Source organism: Phoxinus phoxinus (assembly GCF_949152265.1).
Source record: "Phoxinus phoxinus genome assembly, chromosome: 10".
In the NCBI taxonomy this organism is placed as follows: Eukaryota; Metazoa; Chordata; class Actinopteri; order Cypriniformes; family Leuciscidae; genus Phoxinus; species Phoxinus phoxinus.
The window spans coordinates 22938946-22956433 of record NC_136885.1 but is presented as its reverse complement, the minus strand read 5'-3'; the positions used below and the strand labels follow the sequence as shown (position 1 = coordinate 22956433).

Below are 17488 nucleotides of genomic sequence, written 5' to 3'. Positions count from 1 at the left end.
TTCTAACCAAATCTCTACAAATCCCCAATCGGAAGCTGCCCAAATCTCGGGGCATCTCAGAGCGCAATCTGCTCTTCCAATCTGCTGTGTGAGAATGAGACACTAGCGCAAGCCAGCTCCTTACTGACAGCACCCGTGTCTCAACAAATCTCCTGTCTCCGCGGCATCTCCTTATTCTCTTGGTCAGTCTGTCTGCCTCTCTTTAGCTCTCTCTATGTCACTCTCTCTTTCGCTCAACGCACCTTATTCTCGGCCTCTCACCCCAATTTGCTTTACATAAAGACAGGCTGCAGACACAGAGGAAATGCAGTACTGCAACATCTTGTATCACCAGAGAGTAATATGAATTACAAAAAAGAAAAATTGATCTAATAACAGCCATGTTTAATATTGCAAAATGATTCTCAACTTGCAAATCCCCTCCAGGGCAATGTGAATTAGTTATGCTCATGTAGAGCGGTCTCCTAATTCAGCAAATTCTGCAGCACTACCTGCATTTGTTAAACGGCTTTCAAATGGCTGAAGTAATAATGAACAGCATGAGAGTGTGAAAGTGGCTATTATACAAACATTACATGCAAGCATTTTTATCATTTGTTTTTCAATTTAAATTTACAGTCTGAAGAGTGAAGACAATCACCTGGTCAGTGCTGGACACAAATCTTCTCTGCATGTACTCAAGGTAAAAGAATGGATTTGGGTGAAATCCAAAGCTCAGTGTGGAAAATGCAAGACAGTTCACACACACACACACACACACACCAAAGAAAATGCAAATTCTGCCATTATTTTCTCCCTCTCATGTTGTTCCAAACCCATATGTTGTTTACTTTTTCAGTGGAACATAAAAAAAGGAGATATTTTTGGAGAATCTTCACACAGTGCCCATGTCTGTTAAAGTCACGGTTAAACAGATAGTGACAGATCTTTTCTTCCGTATTGTGACATATCAGAGCGTATGCGTCACATATTAGAAGTCACATATGTGAAGTTATCTTTACCAGAAGTTTTGATTAAACAATAAGAGGTATTATCAAATTAAAAAATATAAAACATTTAAATTGAAACATTTGCACAGATAAATTGTCCAAAAGATCTATAACATGAATTCACATTTTTATGCTAAATTTAAGCTTAAATAAAAAAGTTTTAAATTAGTCAATACAACGTGTGTGGTATTTTCCAAGTCATATTGTGAGGAACAGACCAACACTGTTCATCAACAAAGGACATTATTCACAAACTATCTTCATCTCCAGCGAGCTAAATAACTCAATCCACTGTCTGCAACCCAATTATTGAGTTGGATTCAAGAAACGGATCAATCAAATGAATTCACGACTTGTTCTTTTGCACCAGTTCTTTCCACTGAGCCTGTTGATCCTTTCCACAAATCGAACAAAACTATTTTTTCACGAATACGAGCATGACTGGTTTCACTCTCTAGATCAACTCACAGATTCAAGATTATTAATAAATAAAGTACATTTTGGTCCATCTTTGTATGTTTTTAAAAAAAAAATCTGGAATATAATTCACAGGTTATACAGACTGTCAAAATACATTTATTGTGCTTTTTTGTCCTTTTTGGCGCTTGGTGGTCACTATAACTGTTGTTATATGGAAACATGCATAGCTTCAGTTATGGTTTTGGAACCATATGACGGGTGATTAAAAAAGATAAAACCTTCATTTTTGAGCGAACTATTCATTAACATCCTGTTAACATTTAGCCCTCATTAGCAATTTTTTTTTTTGAAAGCATCATAAATCCAAGCGCAATGGACTTTACACCTTCAGAGCCAACACCTCAAAGTACACCATGTCTGGATCAATGCAAAAGAAAAAAGAAATCAGTACAGTTCAACTAGTGCTGAGGAATAGGAAACCTGATCTTAGATCAGCAAGCATTTCCACACAAAAATGTTTCTCCAAGCACAGTCCTTGTAAACCCACAGTCTGCAGCGTGCAGAATACGAGTGGCGCTCCGCCAACATTCCTCAAAGGCTTTTAAAGCACAAACCCTGATAAGAACCCTGGCCAGCTGGTCAACCTTCGCTCCTTACAGTTCACCGCGAAGCTGTCGGAGAGGAAAGGGCTAACAGCTAAACCATCCATCCTGTATTTTTTCCAAAACCTTCATCTAAAAAGCTCATGCTTAAAAGTCAGAGTGTACATGATGCTGATACGTTTTACATTACTTCAGCCAGGAGCATACTGTAAAGAACCAGAGAAAAACAACTTAAGTGCATCAATAACTGAATATTTAGAGGTTACGTGATGCTTTTTAGGAGTTCAGCCAGAGACTTACTGCCAGTTCGTCCATATTGAGTCAAGTCCAATGTTTTTTTTTTTTTTACATGGTAAAATGCAGTATAAACAAACAGGAGTTGTGTGCCACTGCGGACTTCAGTATACATTAGGAGTTCCATTTAAAAAAAACAGCACTATTATACATTATCCAAATGTCTTTCACATTATGTAAACGCTTGAAATTTAGCAGATGCTTTTTCTACAAAGAGAGCCTCACTGTTCAAAAACTAAAAGGACAGGACAGCCAGTTCTCGTGCAATAACCTGGATTTATGCGTATTGCTTAGAAAAATAGGAAAACAGGTTTGAGATCTTCCTCTGGTCACCGCATGGTCCGGAATTAACGAATTACCAAGTATCACTACCATAGGAATATCATAGACTCAGATCATAGGAATATTTATTTTTTCCTGCTAGTTATCACAACCAAAGTTGCTTTGAAACGTGTATCTATCTGCTTTTAAAAGTGGGCATGTGGTCATTCAGAAAGAATCTCACTCATGTCTAAATTTATATCCGAAGGAGAAAAAAAGTGGGAAAAAGAACATGCTGGAAACGTTTATGACTAAACAAATCTGAGTGAGCCATAGGCAGCATTCCAGAATCTATGTGCTTAGATTAACTGTAGAGAATGATTTTATTACTCCAGCTTGGCTTGGTCTTACTTCATTTTTTTTCAAGTCTGTACTCAAGTACTGCTGCTTATTTAAATCACACTCCAATACAGCACACGTTTAGCTTTAGCTTTCACTGAAAACGCTATTTTTTGGCTTCTCCTTAGAATCTATTTAAAGAGTAAAGACACAAATCAAATCCATCCAAACCGCAAAGAAAATGTGCACAAGCTGAGTTTCGTCCAAGTCGAGAGAAGTTCCTGAAAGGAACGTCTGATTCGCTGAGCCGCTAAAGTTTGATTTAGTCAAAGAGCCTGAGGCGGGAGGTCTTATCCCAGATCAATCTCTGGAGAGAGGACATCACCAGGGAGTCTTACTAATGATAAATAACGCATGGACATCATCTCACCAAAACACACAGCTCAGGATAAATAAATAAAACACACACACACACACACTTTTAAAAATCAGGGTTAAAGGGTTAGTTCAATCAAAAATAAAAATTCTGTTATCATTTACTCATCCTCATGTCGTTCCAAACCCGTAAGATTTCCATTCATCTTCAGAACACAAATGCAGATTTGAAATGAAATCAGAGAGATTTCTGTTCCTCCATTGACAGTCTATGCAACTACCACTTTGACGCATCAAAACTTTCATAAAGAAATCGTAAAACTAATCCATATGAATTGTAGTCAATTTTATGGAGACACAATCACTTTAAACATGATGACCAGTTTGAATTTAAGCTTTTACATCATGCATCCTTAGTTGTCTTAAGCCCGGGACACACCAAATCGACGCCAAAGAACTAGCGCTGATGAAAGCCGACTGTGTTGTCGCCTCGCGTCGCCTGCGCCGGGGGGAAAGCTGCACTTGAACACACCGAGAAAACTACAGGCGACTGTCAGCTAGAATGCGCGTTCTGCGCCTGCGTCACTGTGTAAATGAGACAACTGTATATTTCTGCAGATATATTCATCTAGATTCCTCATTCAAAAAAGGAAACCGACGCTGCAAGCTGCAAGCTGCAGATACAAGAACAATAAACAAAGCAGTGCGTGCTTACCGTTTTAAATATCAATCCTGCTTAACACTCTTTATTCCACTCCGTTCATGTTAATATTGAAATATTCGCCAAGCAAACACTCAGGTAAGATGTCGTAACATTAGAACAGCCTTCTATCTGTACCGTTTTTACTTCTTTGCTCGCTGTTTTGCTATTATTCTCGTGCACTAGGCTGAACAGCCAATCAGAGTTCCCTCTTTCACAGGCGGCCCGACGCGATTCGCCCCCAAAAAACAAGACGGCGTCAGACTAGAACCAGGGGTGCGGAACACACCGGGAATACTACGTTGGCCGGGAATACTACGTCGGCCGACGCTCAAAAACGGTCCGACGTTGCCCAACGGCCGATCGTCGGCTTGGTGTGTCCCAGGCTTTATGAAACTTTAGTGAGATGATCACTGAATGGTCTTTGCTGAATACCAAACCAGGCATCAAAAACACCAATCAACACAAACAAAGATGCAAAATGTCATCAAAATCTCAAAATTAGTTATCTCCATCCCATCCACTAATGTTTCTGGCCACTTTTAAAACCTTTACCACTTGCCAGGAACAACTTGGCAGTAGTTGTTTCCGTCCCCCAAAAAAAGCAGAGATGTAGGTCAGGATACTATTTCAGCCCAGTTGAGGATGTCAGGCCACCATTTCCCCCTCTCTCTCCATCTTTTCCCCCCCGCTCAGAGTGCAAACGATCTGACCCTGGTCATTTTCCACCTTCAACTTCCCTCTGGAAAAAAAATCAATGGCCTTGGTATTCAGAACACATTGCTCCTGCTTAACCGTTGACCTTTCGACCCAGTCAGGCTGTGTCAGGACTCATGAAGAATATGTAGACTTTGTCTAAATAAGGTCAAATGTTTTTTTGTTTGTTTTTTTTAAGTATCTTCACTTAAAACACTGCAGGGTGGTCTTGATGCAGCCTGGGAGGAAACTATAGCACCTTCATTTTCACTAAAAAAAAAAAAAAATCAAACTGAAATGAGTCATTCCAGGAGATCAAACTTTTAGATTAACATATTCCTTCAGCTGCTAACCTGAAAATCACACTATACACGCAGTCTCGCTCTTCTTTTTTTTATATGAGACCCACCAGGAGACTATTACGACAGAATAATAGCTGTGGAAACGATTTTGCTAAAGAAACATAATATTATTAAAGTGAAGTACAATCTGCTAGTGTTGTCACGATACTAGAATTTCTAACTTCGATACGATACCTTGAAAAATATCGATATTCGATACCATTTTCGATACCACAGAGAAAAAAACTGCCACTATATTAAGGGGGTATTTTTTTTATTTAAAGCTAAATATAACAAGTCTAGAACATGACAATGAGGTTTTTTACATGAACAAAAATGTCCCGAGTTCTATCTGTTAATATTTTTTAATTGGACCAGGGCTAACATGACCCGTTGTATTTGTATAATCTACTGTTATCAAAGATTAAAATATAGCCTACTGTAACAAAAAAGCACTTAACAGTATCAAATTGGAGGATAGAGTGTCAGTAATGTATAATAATAAGATTAAACATTAAATTTTCAGTTAAAGGCATTTCATTATTGAATTCAGAGATGCCATTGTCTAGCTGTTTAGTTTAATTAATATCTGTGTAATCAAATTGATGATAATCGCTAATGAAGGCAAATTGCAGAATTAAATAATAATTTTCTGAATAAAGTTAAATAGGCACAAGTTAATTTACATTTGACCACAGTTAAAATATTTACTTGTCTAAGATTCCTCAGTCAGATTATGTTAACTTTAAGAATTACGGTGAAAAAACGAGACAACACAAACTCATATCAACAACAATACTAGGCCATCTTGGTTAATGTTGGTAATCTTGGTAAATGAGAAGAGTTACAGTGTTTCTTTTAGGATTTTTTTAGCAGTGGGGAAAGGTCTGTCCAAACAACAAACACCCCTGATGCTGAGCGTAGCCTATGCTTGCTAAATGGTACCCCTGGAGCCTGTTCCTTAAGTCTGTTTTCACCTATACAATAATTTAAAAAAATGAGTGATGTGAGGGATTATTGATTGTCAAACAATCTTTTGGGTGCCCGCAGCCCGCTCGCAGTGTGAAGCGCGTGTCTGCGCTATTCTCTGACATGCCCGCTCGCGGTGTGTAGCGCGTGTCCACGCTATTCTCTGACTCCGACATGCCCGCTCGCGGTGTGTTTTTACGCGCGTGTCCGCGCTATTCTCCGACATGCCCGCTCGCGGTGTTCTTTATCAATCAACCAAAGCCGGTCGCGGGGGCGCCGCCCTCGCCATCTTTCCATTCACTTCACTTTTGCTATTTAACCAGAGCGAATGAGACGAGTGCGTCACGTGTGGTGTTTGTCAACGCGCCTTTGGAGAGAAGTGAAAGTGAAAGTGACCGCTCGGCTAGTATCGATACTTCGGGAAATTAGTATTGGTACCGTTCAGATATTTCAGTATCGATATTTATCGAAATATCGATATTTTTGACAACACTACAATCTGCCATTGTCCCTTTCCCATCTGCTGGTGGTGTGTGATATGAGAGATTTATAGAGCAGTTCAGCATGTTAGTTTAACTGATGGAGCATTCTGTGTGATAATAAGCTGCCGATCGTCACAGAGGAATGAGATTAGCTCTTCCCGTCTATCTACATGCTATTATCATGCTAATTGAGAAATAACCCAAAAAATAATCATCTAAATCTGAACTGAAAGCGGCGTTGCTGTACCGCCAAGCGCTATGGTTAACTGTGGCTGAATGGTTTGCTCAGAGAGCTTTTGAGGGACACATTCAATGGTCACGTGTGCTACAGCCACCAGTTAATTAACAGGGCATAAAAGGTAAAGGATCCTTCTGAAAGGTCTTGCCCATGTTGTAACCTCAACACAGATATTTTATTTTTATTTTTATTTAAATTATGCTACCCATTTAGTGCTGCACAATTAATTAAAATAAAATAATAAAAAGGAGCTCCAGATACAGTATTTTAAGCAGTCTCAGAGCTGAATGCTCCACACAAACTTCAATTTGCTTATAATGTGCCTTTTAATGTGAGTTAATGTGCTTATAATGTGTATTCTGACATTTACACATTAAGTCATTATACAAATAAATAAAAACAAAGAGTCACAGAAAAGGAGATGTCAGCAATGTAACAGAAGAAATTATGACAATACATTACTATAAAAATTGCAAGTGCATATCATTTGTATCCATTAACAAACTGTTCATTTTTTTATATCTCATATGTTGAATTAAATGTGTTTTAAAAACAAATAAATATATAAAATATATATTATATTGCTAATATTAATTTAATATTAATGCTGATACTATTATTATCTTTAATCATTTTTTTCTAACTCTAGCCAAGCAAAATATGAGATGAATGTTTATTATATCACAATTCAAATGGCAATTGCATTACCAAATCATGCAGCCATATAGATTATAATGGTGGGGAAAAAAGAGGCTGCAAAAACGACCTCAAAAGCCAACTAAATAGGCTTGTAAGCCCATTTTCACCCTATATTCAAGCTCATATATTCCATTTGACACACCCTAGGGAAGAAGTCCAGTTACTGTTAGTATATGATGATGAGATACACTCAAGATATTTTTAGGGGAACCGTCTGGAGGGAGAGGTGGATGGGATGGGGGCAGACTTGATTATTTCATGGAGTTTTGAACGCCCCCAAGTAATATCCACTGTGATCACTATATATGCTGACACGAGGGAATATAGAGAGATAGAGATAGAGATAGAGATAGAGATAGAGATAGAGATAGAGAGAGAGAGAGAGAGAGAGAGAGAGAGAGAATCTGGGTATATGCCTGTAGTGAGAGATGCATTAGGGGTAATATCAGTCTCTGTGGTTGAAATGTGTTTATGGTGAGTTGTTTTTCATACATCAGAGATTGCTCCGCAGGGATGAGCTGCAGGCCAACACACAGATAATGTGAGAAAGCAATAAAGCGAGATCAAATGAAGCAGCCTGGAAGCACTACACCAGAAATGTGTGTGTGCGTGTCTGTGGGAGAGAGATATTTGCTGGTACCTGTTATATCACAAATAGCTTGAAAGGATAAAAGACCAAAAAAGACTGATGTATACATGCATTTCCCTTCCCACATGCACAATTGAGTCATCATATGGTAACGGTGGGACATACTTGTGGAATCTGAGGCGTTTGGGGGTGGGTGGGGGGGGGGGGGGGGGCTGGATGAGCGGTATGGGGGAGTCAGTGAGCGCTCTGGCTGTGGGCCAGGGGGGCTATTTTATACCCCTTCCCTAAGTCCCAATTCTGGCCCCCATATCCACAGCCAGACCTAAAAATAACCCCAGTCTCTAAAAGAGCGTTTCCAGAAACTTTGTGCGAGAGGGGCGTCTGTTTCTAATCTGAAACTCGACAGGGTCCAAACCAAACCCAGGTTATCTGCACACGCTCACAGAAATTGGCTCAGACGTACAAAGATACTGAGCTTTAAACCTCTGATCGGCCTCTTTCTCAGAACTGCACGAGAATGCCTTCGTCGTATCTACAAAGGTCATACTAACTTTCTATTTATAGGGGGCTTGGAAATGGGAGGGATTCGCAAACCGCACTAGTGGTGTACACTAGAGTTCACACTACAGTATAACACACCTGAGGATGAATAACACACACACACCCAAACAGACTGTGTTACAGTAATATATTTGCAGGGCTATTAGCAGGACTCGTTTATGTTATTATATGTCAAGAGTTTTATTAAAGGAACAGTTCACACAAAAATGAAACTGACATATTGTGTCATCATTTACTTACTATCTTGTAGTTTCAAACTTGTATGACTTTTTTTTTCTAAAGAAGACATAAAAATATATTTTTAAGAATGATTAATGACAATAAATGTCAATGGGGTTCAAAACAACCACACTGGACCCCATTGCGATTCACAAAAAAAAAAAAAAAAAAAAAAAAACTTTTTTTTTAACAATACCTTCTTTTGTGTTCCACAGAATAAAGAACATTCATGGTTAGAAACGACATGACATGAGGGGAAATAAATGATAGATTTTAATATTCTGGATGATGTTTAAGATAGAAGGACATGGACATATGTTTAAGGTTGACTTGACTAGCCGCTTTAATGTGGAATTCAACTGATATGCAGGCACATGTGTGTTTGTGTGAGTGTATTGGCTAGTGTACAAATATTTCAAAATGGCTCATACAACCAGATTTTAGAATCTGAAAAAAATGTATGATAGATTTATTGTTTAAGTGTTACAAAATGTGAAGCCGTTTTTGCATTGATGACAGACTTGATTTGTATGAATAATCTTATCTTTTGGTTTACATCCATCAAGGCCCAAATAAATCAAACGAAAGGAGATCCCTTTTATTTCCGAAGAATTTCAACAGATTATCCAAAAATAGGCATTACAGCATGTTTGTTCAACAATAACCATTCTTCACTGAATTTCCAGCAAAAACAACCATATATCTACTGTCACACTTAAAATTCAATTTAGATATTCATGTAATTCTCGTTGTATTAGATATTTATGAAACAGTGTTGGCATCATGGTTTTCTCAGAACTCACATAATTTTTCTGTGCAAATTTACAATTACCAATTACCATTGGTCCCAAGGTGACCTTTAGTGGATATGCTTCACTAACGTTTGGAATCCAAAAAGTGTCCATACACTTTGTCTTTAACAATTTATCTGTACTATAATTCCAACCTAATTTATTTGGACACAGTTTTAAATTCTTCTAAATAAATGTGACTAGGTTTAATGCAAAGAAGACATTCATGGATGTATCATGTGCCCAAAAACTTTTTATATTTGTATATAAATTCATATATTGTAAAAATATTTTTTCACAAATATATATATATATATATATATATATATATATATATATATATAAATGACTCAGTTGCACGATACAAGGTTTTAGCCTGCGTGCCCCAATGCACCCACAAAATAAATTGAACTTCTGCTGTGTTTTGGGGTTGATGAATGCTAGTCCAGGTTGAGTGACGGGTGGTGTTGCGGTACCTTGAGATTTCACGGCCTCTGTAAGAAGAAGAATCTCCTTATCTTCAGGCTATAATTTCCTGCTCCGTTTCACTCTTTAGAGCCATAAAAATTTTCATTTTAAAAACATGCAGTGAGGCAGTCAAGTCATTTATCCAGCACTAACTCTGATGAGCGCATTTCAGATGCTCTTTATAGCCGCCTATAAAAGTTACAGCAAAACAAAACACAAACAAACCTAAAACACTCAGACTTTTAAAGGTCACCGTCATGCGAGTAATATAAAACACATATATAAAAAGGTTTTTTTTCTCCCTCAGAGAATGTCAATAATGCTAAATGCTAAAAGTCTTGCTTCTCAGAGTCTTGCTTGTTTGTGTATCACCATTGTGAGACTTTACTTCCTCCCATTTTGGGGGCTTTGTGAACTTTCTAAAAAACAATCGGCAGTTCCAGCATGAAAGCAAACGCAGAATCAATAACCAACGTTTAGTGAGGCTGACTAGTTTATCTCAGAGATGTAGCAATATTAGAATTCTGGCTGATACCAAGAAGCTGATATGCTAGTAATTATATCAATACATTTACACTATTTGTTCTAAATAGTTTAAATGTAAAAAATCTGAAAAAAATATATTGTTTTAATAAATGCAAACATTGAAAAACAGTATTAAAAATGGATATCCCATTTTGAGATTTGCTAAAGATTACATTTAAAAGTGTTTTTAAATTGTAGTGTTTTAAAATATTAAATAAGCAATCTGAAAAAATAAATATAGTAATAATATTGTATATGAAATAAATTTAGTAAAACATGCACAATTAAATATCCAATATCAAACGATACAATAAATCAGCCCGATCTCATGGAAGTGTGTATCTATACGACGAATGTTATTTCTCATGCCATTTACACGCCAAAAATAGTTTTTGCGTGCATATGATACGCACTTTATGGCATGTAATACGCACACACTCCCCACCCCTAATCCTACCCAAGGGTTTTCAGTGCGTAGCATATGCACGCAAAAAAAAAAATTGCCGTATAAATTACACGAGAAATAACATGTGTGGTATAGATACGCACTTTCATGAGATCGTGGTGAATAAACTAATCCCCAGTTTCACAGACCATGCTTAAGCTAGTCCCCGACTAAAATGCATGTTTGAGATGTATTAACCGAAAACCACTTGCACTAACATATCTTAAAATATGTCAGTGCCACTGTTTTGTCTTAAGATGCACACCTAATTAAATGCCCTAATTCAACCAAGGCCTAATCCTGGCTTAATTTAAGTCCTGTCTGTGAAACCAGGCCAAAATGTCTTAATAGCGGTCATATTTTATTTACAAACTAAACGCTCAAGGAAAAGTCTTTAAATTCATCCCACAATTGCATCCCACAAGTGCATCTCGAGACCACTGCGCCCCTTCTGTTGTACACAATACAATAACCAGTCTTATGTAAACACCCCCTAAGAAACCCATCCAATCTTCCATCAGGTGAACACGAAAGCAGGTTAATTATCCAGGGCTTCCAGTTCAGTCAACCCACCGACTAGTTGATTTAAAAAATGTGAAGTATTGCAAATCCCTGGAAGGAAGCTCTTTAAATCAGATTCCATCGTCTAAATTCATTAGAGGGTGATGAATGCAACATAAATGGCTTCATAATATCCTATATCAGATTATCCATGTATGAACAATGCTTAATCTTCCACCACAAGTGGGTAGAACGGTTAACGTTACGTCCTTCCCGAGGCATTCTGGGAAATAAACATATTATAAAGGAGCCCAGAGAGTTCAAAACCAGATTAGAAAAGTTGAAGGCTCACAACAATTCCAGCACAAGCAGCTAATCAATGCAGCAGGAAGAGTTGTTCCATTATAAAGTGATTAAGAGATCATTTAAAGCACAATCTGGAGCAACCCCAAGCCCACCACCCTGGAGTGAGACAATCAATAACCTGTATGTATGGAGAACAGTAATTAAAACAGAAAGCTGCAGTTCGCAATGCAGGTTGGGGTGGGAGAAGGAGGGGTGGTGCTGGCTTTGGACGGCGGTTTGAGGAGGAAAGCTGTTCTGGACACACTTGCCCGTGGAAGTGAGCTCAGCTTTGAATTTTAGCATACCAATGTGACGAGTACAAAAAGGTGTCTGTGTGGAGCCTGGAGGCTGAGGATATGGTTGAATATTCAGATGAGGTAAAACGGAGTAATCATGACTCCATAATCGGGTGGAAAAAGGATTCGCTAGAAAAAAGAAATAATAAAAACAATGACACACACCAGCGATTTCACATGGTTATCACTCAGTCTCCATTTAGCTCGCATTACTCAGCTAGCCTTCCATTCTTAAAGATGACAGTTTGTGTAGGCAGTGACTTCTTTCCTCATGAATCACAATGCGTGCGTGAGTACGTGATCCACATGTTTTTTGTTTTCATGGAACTGACAGAATTTTTTTTATGATATTTACAAGGTCAAATGTCTCACCTATTTAAAGACAGGTTTATAACTGCTTTTAATTACAATGTGCAATACATATCGGTATCAGTATCCGTCATAAATGTAGATTTATTTTATTGTGCGTACTCATTTTATATTTCAATTACCTTTGACATCATCTCACTTAATAAAAACACTAATTTAATAACACTATTGAATGTAATATTAAGCAAATCTCATAATGATCCATTCTTTATAGTGTATATAATATTTTGATGCCCAAATTAACTTGTAGTATATATACTTTATTTTAAAACTACCATTTAAAAAAAAAAAAAAAAAAATTACATAAAATTGTATTATTGGTGCATTCATACTATTAATAAATGATTAAATAAAAATATAAGATAAAAATATTATTCAGGTAAACCTTGTAATCAGTCTAAGTGACAACAGCTTTTGATAGAAAAAAATGTATTCGCCGTCATGTCTATTTTGGCAAAATAGTCATCTAAGGAACAAAAAACCCTCGCTTTGGACCTCAACAGACATCTGTTGGTGATGAGGATTTTCAAATCTATTTTGTCTTAACTTGCAGCACCTACAAGCAACTCATTACGCACCTGGAAATGAATGAAACATAATTTGTGATGAACAAAGCTGTTGTACTCAGCAAGCGATCGGCCTTTCGTTTTTCTGCGTGTAATCTCTCTTAATTTGCAAACATATCTCTGTCTTTGTGTAGTGTCTGGACGCACTCCATCTCAGCGTGCTTTGCAGGAGTGGCCAGTTCTCCATCTCTCTCCATCTGTGGCTGCTGTGGTTCTGAGCGTGATGTTTGACAAGAGGTTAAAGTTACAGAAAAATGCCTTACAAATCTGCTGGAAGCCAGGCAGTGTGTCCAAGGGCAGAAAGCAGCTGAGGGCTGAGGCCTGTAACTCGCTCTCAATTTTACACCACTCTTTTTATTTATTTTACTGGGTTCAATGCTTACTCACCCAGGATTCACAGCCCAGTGCTAGTTCTGCTACTAGTGAAAGCACATGCTTCAACTAACACCTCCATGAAAGGTTGGCCATTTTCCCCCAGTTATGAAGCGAAGAAGAGTTGTTTTAAATAAAAACACATTTTCAGACAAGAATCAATCACTTCATACCACAATAAACAGAATGTCCTCTTCCCAAATCGAACTGAACTGATTATGTGCGGGAAAAATCAGAGGCCTTGTATATGCAGAAAACTTCAGATTTGTAAAACAGATTTTAAAAACTTTTTAATATGCTTTAAGACAAACCATGTGCAAATTCACCCGTCAACGTGTGATCGACAACGAGTGGATCTCGGAGCTGGTGTGAGTGAGAGGAGGCGGGAACCGCATACTAAATGAGGCAAGGGTGTAGAGTTATATCCAAGCAATTTTCAGACATGAAGAATTTTCTTTCCAAGGAAAAGACTTTTTAATATGTCATTTTAGTGATCAACGTTGAGTTTTAAGGGATACAATTATTGACTACAGGAGGACTTTAATATTTTCTCCATATTTACGTACATAAAGAAATAAATGTTGTGTTAAGTCAGTTACCCGTGCCGTCAGTGTGCAGTAGACACACCCATGTTAATGATTTCTAGATCGCTTATCCTGCCCAAAAAGACCATAAACATTACATATAACATCCAAAGTAACAATTAATTAACGCATATACGAATCCTGTCCCACAGATATGCTGCAAATCAAGTGATTTTAGGTCAAGGTTTTGACTGTAAGCAATGATGCCGTCTGTCAGTATGGAATACCAATATGGCAGCTCAAACACTTCCGGTGGCTTTACACCTGTTGGTAGCTTAAAGTGAGCAAGTTTAAAGTGAGCTCAGTGAGCAATCCAGTCATTTATATAGATCACTGGTGAGAACGCACAGTCTATGTGTGCAGATGAGTCATACATATTTCACCAACTTTTTTTTATTTTTATAAATTCAGATTGAAATAGCATACACATTTAAAATCCCATTTGTGCATACACCAGACCCCTGGTTGTTAAGGCTTTATTTGTTTCCTAAACAAAGGTATTATGGCTGCTAGTTTCAACACAACATTACAATGAATTGTCCATTTAATTTTATATCAATACAACATACTGACTCCATAAACAGGGCACGCTATGATTGTTCAGACATTTGTTGGAGAACTGGACGTCGTGAAACATGTTTTATCAGCATCTAAAGTCAGGACAAACGGGACAAAATTACACACAGGACAGCCCCAGTAAAAATGCTCTCAAGTAATGGACTCGAGCATGCAGGCTCTTCATCCGACAACTAAAGATGTGAACCAACAAACCGTTATACTAACATGTGATTAATTAAGGATCACATGACCTAAAAAAGTGTGGGGGGAGGAGGAAAGAAAAAAGTGTGTGTGTGTGTGTGTGGGGGGGGGGGGGTCATAAAGCCATGGAACAAAAGAAATACAAAATACTAAATGTGAAAGTCTAGGTTTAAACATACAATAATAGTAATAACAATCATAATAATACCTGCATAAACCAAAGAATGCATAAACAAAACAAAAAACTTAAAGAAAAAGACGAATATCTAAATCTTCATCGCTTAAATTTTCTGATGAAGAGCCTGCGTATTTTAAATGTTACCTGTGTGAGTACATTATTAAAATTCAGATTGTTTTGTTCCGTCTATTGCTATATGGTTATCACTGTCAATTGAAATCAATTGCGCATTAAAATATGGTTGCCATGCCAATCCAGAAACTTTGCAATGTGTAGTTTGCAGCATTAAAAAATATAATACAGAAAGCGAGCAGAGAACCATTGCTATTATAACCAAAGCTGCACAAATCTTTACACAAAGATGCACTCTTGCGATAACACCCGTTATAACAATGATGATTCTAAGCTGAGCAATGAGCAAACTTTTTAGTTAAAATGAAAGGATTCAAGAGCATGCCGAACTAGTGCTGTACTATAACCCGTTTTGGTCGGTGTTGAGGGATTCTGACTAACTTAAACACATCTGATTGGCCATTGCGATCATGTTCAACAGATACAGCATCTCTGGCTACAAAGCTGAACGCTTTAAAAACACATTTTATCTCTTTTGTTGTTTCAACTTAAAAAAGTAAGTGTTTGTGCTGCCATTTGAGTTTACGTTTAGTAAACTTGTCACTTATTTTCACAATACAAGTTGACTAAAATTAAAAATTAAGGCAGCATGAACACAGAAGCGTTTTAAAGCAGCCAGCTATCAGCCAAAACTTCCAACATATCCTAAGATTAAGCCATTCTACAGACTTTCTGTTGTGCCACCCTAAGATTTTTACTGTCCCCATCTGGTGGCCACCCCTTTAAAAATATCCTGTCAGCTTGCCTCAGACTGGAGTATGAATAGGACTGGGACTTGGACTCTGTTGAAGATTTCAGCAGAATTACCTTAAGTGTGAACGTGTGACGAATTAGCATCATCGACCGCCAACCACTTCACAACAGAGTTTAACACAGCGATGCCATTCATTACAGCAGATTATGGAGGCCTGACAGAGATACCATGACCTCTCAGCTGGAATCTTAAATCTGTACAGCTATTTAGCATTCCTGTATTTGTATATAATGCCGGGACTCCCAACTTCCAGAGAGGTTCATAATGGCTGGAACGCCCCAAGTTGTACCCACCCAGAGAGAGGTGGCCAGGTTTGAAGGCCAAGGCAAACTGATCACGCTGCCATGCTGGGGTTGGCTGCCCCTGCAAGAGGGCTGCGTAATGGATGATGCCGAGGCCCTAGGTCTGACAGGTAATAATTCACTCCCCAGGGGTATGAGACCCCTCACTGGACTTAGGCAGCCAGGCAGGAACAACAGCTCTCATTCCACTGCACCCAAACTGCCTCATAACCCTCCTCTCCAGGTGCATCTCCAGCTATTGCCTACCCTGTTGCTACGGGTTACAACAATCAACATGAAATATGAGGGGCCATTATAGTGCGGAGTGAACTCCCTAGAGTAACTAATTGAAAGCGATCCATTGTGTCTCACAGCTGGTCCAGAACAGGTAGACGATAGTTGTTTAGTTCACATTCAAATGTAGAGAATGAAATGAATTGCATCTGTTCTATTCTAGAGTTTCAATCCATCATCAAAATTTCTATGAATAACTAAAGCAGGGTAACAAGTCTCAAAAGTAAATTGTCCTCACCTGATGAAATAGGGAAAAAACAACAACGGTAGATGATGGCTTTGATCCAATAGTGGCACCAAGGCCATTTTAGCTCTCATTACCCTAAGAGCCATTAGGAGCGCACAGCCATCCACGGTGCACGACCGGCATAACATCATTTAGGGCAAAACTACAGCAATGGAAATTGGAAATAAAATTACACCCAGGCTATATGCATCATTACCTTGCCTAGAGGAGGCCATGATGGGCTGAGACAAAACTAGAGGTAAATTCAAAGAGAAAATGTCTCCCGTGCCCTGTATATGTCTGACCATAAAAGATCTCCTTCTAGACAAACAGGTTAATGATTATAGAGGATCATTAGAGTTTAAACATGGCTTTTAACCAAAACAAGGACTATGTCTGTACCTTCGCTTATTCCGAACAGAAATGGCTGTCAGATTGTTTTGCTTCAAAATGACAGTTAAATGATTGAGAAATATTCTCTGTAAAATAGCCAGAGCAATCTGCGAGCAATGTTGTTCGGACCCCAATGTTCTTCAAAATATCTTTTTTTTGTGCTCAGCAAGAGAAAGTAAGTCAGGCTTGGAATGACATGAGGGTGAGTAAATGATGACAGAATTTTCTTGTTTTATTGAACTGTCCCACTCCATTTAAATACAAGGAAGAGGAAGAGACATCTTCCACAGAACAACAAGAGCACGTTGACCTCAAACAATACGAAAGTCAGCCGTACATTCAAGGGTAATTGTAATACATAAACATATCTAAAAGTCTAAAAATCAGCGAAGTAAAGCAGAGAGAAAGGCTATTTAAGTGGAAAACATCACACTC

General features: G+C 38.1%; 1 protein-coding gene across 3 annotated transcripts in view; it reads right to left on the bottom strand.

Moving 5' to 3' along the window:
• The window catches only part of sema6cb (semaphorin 6Cb), a 137187-nt gene that overhangs the window by 117212 nt on the left and 2487 nt on the right, over window positions 1-17488 (bottom strand). The gene's annotated exons all lie outside the window — the stretch shown is intronic.